The sequence below is a fragment of the Monodon monoceros genome, unplaced genomic scaffold (genome assembly GCF_005190385.1).
Source record: "Monodon monoceros isolate NGI ecotype Baffin Bay Population unplaced genomic scaffold, NGI_Narwhal_1 Super_Scaffold_6, whole genome shotgun sequence".
In the NCBI taxonomy this organism is placed as follows: domain Eukaryota; kingdom Metazoa; phylum Chordata; class Mammalia; order Artiodactyla; family Monodontidae; genus Monodon; species Monodon monoceros.
In genome coordinates, this window is record NW_021703783.1 from 87,855,539 (window position 1) to 87,863,968 (window position 8,430).

The window sequence follows — 8,430 nt, forward strand, 5'->3', positions numbered from 1 at the left end:
GAGCTGCCATCCTCTTACTGACTCCACCTTCTTCCCAGGCTACAGATGAGCATATGGCCCAATTTGGACAAAATCTGAGTGCTTTACTCCTAACAACAGTGGTTAGTCCATTGGGAGGAGAGCACACGAGCCAACCCAGGGCCATCGGAGTCCTTCCTGGAACTTCCCAACTGGAGAACTGAAGCAGAGTAAGAAAAGCTTTCTTCTAAAGTAGAAAAGGGACTGTAAATATGCCAGCCTGAAGTTACCATTACTGAAATCCCTTGTCAAATGGAGAAGCTGATCTAGGAGCATGAAGCTGGAAGACAGAAGTTGAATCATGAGGGGGTGACTCTGCAGGTGAGCTTAGATTCCCTGGTGTTGGCCTTCCCTGACCTTGCTGTGGACTCAGTGTGTAAATCAATAATATCCTCTATTTTCCCAAGCTAGTTTGAATTGGGCCTCTGTGACTTGCAACCAAAGAGTCCTGAGTGAAACCTCACTCCAATATTTCTGGAGCTATAAGACCTGAAAAAAATGTCTTGCCTGTTGAGTTGCTTCTGTGCTCAGCTCAGCCTAGATTAGTTTGAATGAAGCTGGCAGCTGGGAGCACTTATAATATTCATTTCTTTCCATATGCCTTTTGTTTTTATTCATTCAAGACATATTGGCTGTGATGGGCAAGAGCCACACTATACATTAGAGATGTACAGACAAACCACATCGGCTCTACCCTTGGCAAAGTCATGATCGAGTGGGGCAAGAAGTGAGTAGCTGGCCAGTTCTCCCTGGCATAGTAAATGCTGAGAGGGAGTGATACACAAAGTGCTGTGATAACACAAGGAAGGTCATGTGGTCCAGCCACATGGGAGGGAGAGAGAGGCTGCTTAGGGAAGGCCCTGGTAGAATTATGTGTGCTGGGTATGACAGCTAATAATAACTAACTGGGTAAAGGCAGGAGGTACAGGGTGAGACTCTCTCCTGAAGCGGGGATATTATATGGAAATGTGTGGAGGGAGTTTGGAGAACTGAAGTGGGTTGTGGTGACAGATCAGAGGATGAGAAGCTAGAAAGATTTGCAGGGACCAGGGCATAAATAGACATTTGGATCATGTTAACAAGTCCAATCATGCTAACAAGATTGGACTTTTTTTTTTTTCTTTTCTGAGAGCAGTGGGAAGTCTAGAAGGTTTTCAATCAAGGAATCTTTTGATGTATTTTTTTAACATCTTTATTGGAGCATAATTGCTTTACAGTGGTGTGTTAGTTTCTGCTGTGTAACAGAGTGAATCAGCTATGCTAACACATATATATGGAATCAAGGAATCTTTTGATCAGATTCTAGCTTTTGGAAGATAGGTTTAGCATCTGCACAGAGAACAGATTACAGCAGGGAGAGCCTGGGGCAGGGAGATGGGTTAGTAATCCAGGAGAGGGGTGGTGACGATCTGAGCAATTCAAGGCAGCAAACTTAGGCTTTCGGGATGGAAAAGAAGGGCAGATTAGAGAGATATTAAGAAGGCAGAAGTACATTGATGGGATGTGGGAGGGGAGGGGAGGGGAGGAAAATCTCTTCCTCAAGTTGCTTCTAGTAGTGGTAAATCAGCTCTGAACCAGAAGCACCAGTGGGCAGTGCTGAAGCCTTTGGGTCCAAATTCAACCAACTCCTTGATATAAGAAATCTTCAAACAAGAATACAGAGTATCAACCCCTCATGTCCTGGCTGATTTCGCAACAATGAACTCCAATGTTTGTCTCCCCAGGCCCCTCAGATGGCCAAAGTCTTTGCTTACTGCAGGCTGTAGCCCACCCCCCACGGCAAACAAGTCAACCAGCTCCTCCTCTCATGTCCTAGCTGCCTTGCTCTCTCTCCAAAGCCCTCAGACAGCTGTTTTTGTAGATGCTATTGATGTTTGAAGCATCCCTGGCTTCTACCCACTAGGTTCCAGTAGCATATACCCCCTGTGCCTAGTAGTGACAACACAAAATCTCTCCAGACACTGACTTCCAGATGTCCTCTGGGGGCAAAACTGCCCCTCTTGAGAACTACCAACTCAAAGGGTTATTATGAGAGTTTAGGATGTGGAGTGTTAAATGCCCAGCCCAGTGTCTGGCACATGGAGTGGACTCAGCAAATACTGGGTTCCTTCTCCCTCCTATCACTTGTACCAGGACTCCTGCCCTGGTTCGTTGGGTGAGAAGATTCATGTCTTCCCCACTGGGGCTCACGGATCAGAAGTAACCAGGGATGCTGTAGTTCTAACAACACTTTGATGTGTGACCTTGAACAATCTCTCTGAGCTTCCCTAACAACAAAATGAGAGACTTGGACTTGGTGAATTTTAAATGCCCCTTCAGGGATGTTTCATGGTTCTTAGAATATAATATGCAGGCCAGAGTTGGGAGAAATAAGGCTGTCAAGGGTACCTTATGAGGAAAAATGGAAAGCCCTGGCTTTGTGAGATGAAGCAAAATGATGATGGAGGGGGTGTGTTCATCGTTGCCAAATATTTGAAGGCTGGATGTAGAAAGAGTACACTCTTAGGCCTCAGCACAGTGATTAGTTAAGAATGGAATAAAGCCAGGAGCTTACATTCAAGCGGAAATGGAGACGTCTGGCTAAGTAAGGGCTGAGAGAAATCCTGGAGAAGTGAGCCAGATACCACCTGCCTGGGTGTGGTCGGCAGAATTCTAGGATGAGCCCGAGATTCCCAGCCCATGATTACACACACCTTCTCCCAGTTTTTCAAACACTGATCTAAGTTCTACTGAGAAGATACTTTGCAGATGTAATTAAGGTCCTAAATCAGTTGACCTTAAGACAGATTATCCTGGTGGGTCTGACCTAATCACATGAGCCCTTTAGATCTGGGTCTAGAAGTCAGAGATGGAGGTCAGAGATACAAAATGTGAGAGGGATTTGATGGTGGAACCTAGATGGCATAGGATATGGAGGGCTTCGAGGAGCAGAGATCAGCTCCTGGCTGACAGCCAACAAATAAAGGGAGGCTTAAGTCCTATAACTGCAAGGAAAAAGATTGCAATCATGAATGAGCTGGGAAGAAGATTCCTCCGCAGAGCCTTCAGATGAGATCTTGGCTGATACATTGATTTCAGCCTTTGAGACCCTAAGCAGAGAACCATGTCCGGGGCCCTTATCTATAAAGTTTGAGAATGGGTGTTGTTTCAAGTCACTAAGAAATAGAAAACTGATAAGCCATAATTATCTCTGGGCCATTCCCTCCTCTAAAGCACTCCCACCCCTCCAGCTTGGTGGGCAGACATGTGACTATTTTACTCATTGTAGAGTCCGCCACATCCCCACGCTGTTGACGTCAGTAGACCTCTGTTTGGAGCAATCTTTATTTCCAACAATGAACGGCCAGTGGTGGAACTAAGAAACTGAGGGGAGGGAAAGGAAGAGGCAAATTCCCTATGGCTTTGACTTCAAGGGAAATGCCAAGCAAGTTCTTGACTTGGATCTCAACAAAATTAAGTTGTTTGTTTTTTTCTTCCTATCACTGTTTACAGATACCATTTAGTCTGAGATCAGAGTAAGCTCTGTCTTTTCTTAACAGAACTACAGACTGAATGATCCTTGGGGCTGGTGGGAGGAATAATAGGAGTTGTATTTCTTAAAGTAAATTGGTAAACAAGACCAGATGCACTCCCTTGTGAAGCAAAAGGAGGCTAAATGCAAGATCTGCTGTGTGTGTGTGTGTGTGTGTGTGTGTGTGTGTGTGTGTTTTAACATCTTTATTGGAGTATAATTGCTTTATAATGTTGTGTTAGTTTCTGCTGTACAACAAAGTGAATCAGCTATATGTATACGTATATCCCCATATCCCCTCCCTCTTGAGCCTCCCTCCCACCCTCCCTATCCCACCCCTCTAGGTCGCCACAAAACACCGAGCTGATCTCTGCTGTGTGTGTTTGTGTGTGAATGAAGTGTGTGTGAACGCATCTTTGTGTAAATAGAATGTGCACTCTATAGGTACCAGAGTGTCGTGATGTGTGGTGCCTGCGGAGACATGTTGCATGTTGGTGAAGTTGAACTCTGGTTGTGGGGAATTATGTGGGGGTATATCCATGTATAAGAGTGTGTGATGGGTGGGCAAGCAAGGTAGTTGTGATGGGGAGAATGTGTGTGTGAAACTGATATAGTCGTATATAAACAGGTGTGCTGTACAGCATGGCAGAGAGTCATGTGTATAGTTCTTTGTCTGTAGGAGAGCTGGAGTGGCAGAGGAAAATGTACTTGTGTGTAGGGTATATATGTGGGACTGAGAAAGGGGAAGGGGGCAGGGCACAACCTTTAAAAGAATGACATAGCCCGAGGACATGACATAAACTGATTAGAACCAAAAAGGCCCAAGATGGCGGACGAGTCAACTTCCACTAGACCTTGAGCCTCAGTATACACTCGTTGTAACATATCAGCAAGCTAAATGACATACGTACAGGTGCCATGGCAGTTCCGAGGTCGACCATGAAGGTCAAAAAGTGGGCAGTGGCCCAATTCCTGGAAATCCCCACCCCTTCCCCAAAATAGCTGGAATACTCCTCTCACTCATTAGCCTATGAAATTACCCACCCCTATAAAAACTGACAACCCCATACCCTGGGGCCTCTCACCTTCTGAGATGGCCCACACTCTGCCTATGGAGTGTGTTTCTCCCTGAATAAAACTTCTTTCACATTACTATGGCTCTCTCTTGAATTCTTTCCCGTGCGAAGCCAAGAACCCACACTCGGCAGCCATCCCAGGGACTCGCCTGAGACCTGGGACATGACCATCCTCTCCAGCCCCACTCTCCTTCCTGCAACAGGACTATTTGCAAAAAAGGAGTCTGAGGTGTAATGCATTTGAGTAGTAGGGGTGTGAGTTCATGGGTCCTGCTCAATGATTCTCTGCCTCTATGACATTAAGTTGTTTAAATTTCCTCTTTGCACTTACTACTGTCTAAATCTATCTTATTTATATACTTTGTTTATCTGTCCACTGGAATGTAAGTTCCGTGAGAGCAGAGTCCATCTCTATCTTATCTACTGATGCAACATCAATTTTTTAGAACACCACATGGCTTATACAAAAATAAAAGGATATGAGAGGTGATGCGATAGTAGGGTGTCTATGCATATGAGTATATGTAAGGGAGTGGTAAGGAATTTGCTATGATAGTGCAAATGGGATTAGGTAGCTCACGGAATTAGTGAAGAGGTGGAGTTAGGTTGGGTAAAGGTGATTGGCTTTATGTATGATTGTGTACTGTGTGCACATGAATATGTAGTGAAGGTTTGAATGTGTACTTAAAGGATATGTGGTTGGTGTTTATGGAGAGGGAGGTGAGAGTGTAAATATTTATGTTTGAGCGAATGTCATTTGCAATCTCACTGGGATGTATCTTGTCAGATGTTGACTCCCCTCAGGTTCCAGGGACCTGAAGCTGTATTGTGCCTTCCTAATGAGGAGTCCTGTCTAGACAGCTGGGTCTCAGGAGCCGTAATTACCTAATAAGGCACAGATGGGGTTAAGGGAAGATAGAATTCTTTTTTCTTAAGAGGTCCCTCAAATGAGTAGCAGGTCTTCCTGCATACCTGTAAGATGTGGCTATAAAACATGAGGTTCTAAAGTCCAGGTGGCTTCTTTTGTTTGTAGCAGTCATTTACTGTGGCTATCGGTGTGTGTGTGTGTGTGTGTGTGTGTGTGTGTGTGTTCTTTCAAAGAGCCAGGGCTTTACCTCTCAGGTTCTGGAGACACCCTAAACTCTGAACAATTATATTCTGAAGGTTTAAGTGTCCCTGCAATTTCAGCTCCCTGTTTCTTCAACTAGAGAAGCTTACTTTTTTCTCTAGTTATTTCTAAAAAGCTATTCTTTTGCTTGTCTTTTCTAGTTTTGCTGATAAGACCTCTAAGTGCCTGCTAATTCTTTTGCCCAGCTCTGGGATTAGAGCAATTTTCGGCACCTTCCTCCTTGTCTGAATGACCTCAAAGCTGTTCATCCCAATTTATCTTGAGTTCCATCTACTTTCACTTTTTTAAAGGAATGCTCTTGGCACTTCTGAGATTCTAGGTTTAGGATACAACTTTTTTCCCCCTTCTCCTGTGTCTCTGATGTAGCTGGAGGGTGGTTGATTAACTGCAAAGAACTACTGAGTTTCAAGTATAGTATAATGCTAAAATAGCCTACCTGGGTAATATGAAAAAATATATTTTTCCTGGAAATCTTCAATTAGAGTGTTTGACCTAAAATTTACGAAGTGCTGGAAACTGTAAAAGGCACCTCCTCCATCCTCATTTTTTTTTTTTTTTTTTTTTTTTTTTTGCGGTACGCGGGCTTCTCACTGTTGTGGCCTCTCCCGTTGCGGATCACAGGCTCCGGACGCGCAGGCTCAGCGGCCATGGCCCACGGGACCAGCCGCTCCACGGCATGTGGGATCTTCCCGGACCGGGGCACGAACCCGTGTCCCCTGCGTCGGCAGGCGGACTCTCAACCACTGCGCCACCAGGGAAGCCCCATCCTCATTTTTTTAAACCTACTATGTGAAAGTCATTGTCTTACAACCTGAAAGCGAAATGGGAGCTGGCAGAGAGAAATCCTAAGGAAAAAAAATAAGTAAAACATATTCCTCATTTAGGGAAAGGATTCTTGGAAGAACAGCACCCAAAAGACAAACCTGACCATCACCACCATCAACAGCACCATGACTGTCATCCTCATCCTTACCAATAGCCTCATAAAGTTTATAGAGTGTGAATCATTGGTATCTCCTCTTCTTCTGGTCTTAAATCCGGGCAAAAGATGATTGTCCCACCCACCCCAAGTTTTGGCACTCCAATATGGGTTTTGTAGAACACAAATTTTATGGGGCCACTCCTCTGCCCAGGATCATTCAATTCCTCAGATCAAATCCAAACTTTTCAGATAGCCAGTCAGAGCACACCATGCCCCAACCTCATTTGGTGTAAATCCCTCCAGTATGAATTAATCATCTAATGCATATCACATGGTGCCAGGCTATGTAAACTGAGGGTACAGAGAGGGGAAAGAGTGCAAAACTCCATCTGTGACCACAAGGAGCTCACAGTCCAGCAGAAGAGGCAAGGTGTAGCAGAGGTGACAGTAGCCAACTTTATGTTGGGTGAAGGGTGGTTATGAAGGGGTTGGGAAAAGAGGTGATGCTGGAGCTGAGCCTTGAAGGATGGTGCAGGGGTCTTACAAGGGAATAAATGGCTACAAAAAGGGGTGGTGTCCTCAGCCATGCTTTCTGGCTCAGACGTCATGTGCATTCTAACCTCTACGCTTTTGCCTGATACATTTCTGTTACTAGAAATGTCCTCCTTCTCTTCCCTTACTTATCCAAGTCCTGCCTACCCTGCAGGAACCATATCTGATCTCAGCATTGCCACAAAGCCTTCCCTGACCACTAGAACCCATCCTCTCTCCTCCCTAAACTCCTGTAGTCTAGTCTGTTTCAGACCACCATGCCCAATATGGTGATGGTGTTTTTTCCCTACTAAGGAAGAAAACTCTGAGGGCAGGAGGTCCAGTACTCCTTGGAACCATGTCCTGGAAGGCTAGGCAGAGTCTAGAGAGCCAGAAGAACACAGTGTTTATGAACACATTCTTAAAAGCCAGACTATGAGAGTTGAGACTATGAGGGCTCTTGTGCTTACCAAATGTGTTACTTTCAGAAAGTTATTTAAATGTCTTGTGCCTCAGTTTACTCATCTGTAAAATGGGAATAACTAATGAGATTAATGAGAATTGAATAACTTCATCCATGTGAAGCCTTTAGAACAGTGCCTGGGAAGTGGTAAGCGTTAAATAAATGTTGCCTATCATCACCATCAGATTCAACCAGCCTCTCTGTTATTTCATAGATGAAGAGGCACAGAGAAATGTAGTGACCTTTCTAAGTTCACACAGCTAGTGAGTGACAGAGCTGGGAGCAGAATTTAAGTGTCATAACTCCCAGCCAGGGTTCTTTTGGCAGCATCGCACCACTTCTTGATCTTCCCACAGGTCCTAGCTCAACACTTAACCAACAGCTCCAGCTCCATATGTGTTTGTCAAGTGAGTGACTGATCCCTGTACCCAACCAGGAGGCCCCAGAACTTGCTGGGTGTGAAGAGAATAGCTAAACTGGTCCAAATCCCAATGGTCTGAGTTCTCTACCCATACAAAGAACACCTAGCCCACACTTCAGAGAACACATTGCCTGTGGGCTGGAAGAAAGGAAGAGCTGGGGTCATTTAAAATTAATGCTCTTGGGTTGGCCTTAAAAGCTCCACCTTCCTCTCTCTCCATCTTCTATTATGACCTGGAGACCTGGAGGCAACTTGTCTTTTGCTGGCTTAAAGAGCAGCTCCATTTAAAAGCCATTAGCTTTTTTTTTTTTTTTTTTTACATCTTTATTGGAGTATAATTGCTTTACAATGGTGTGTTA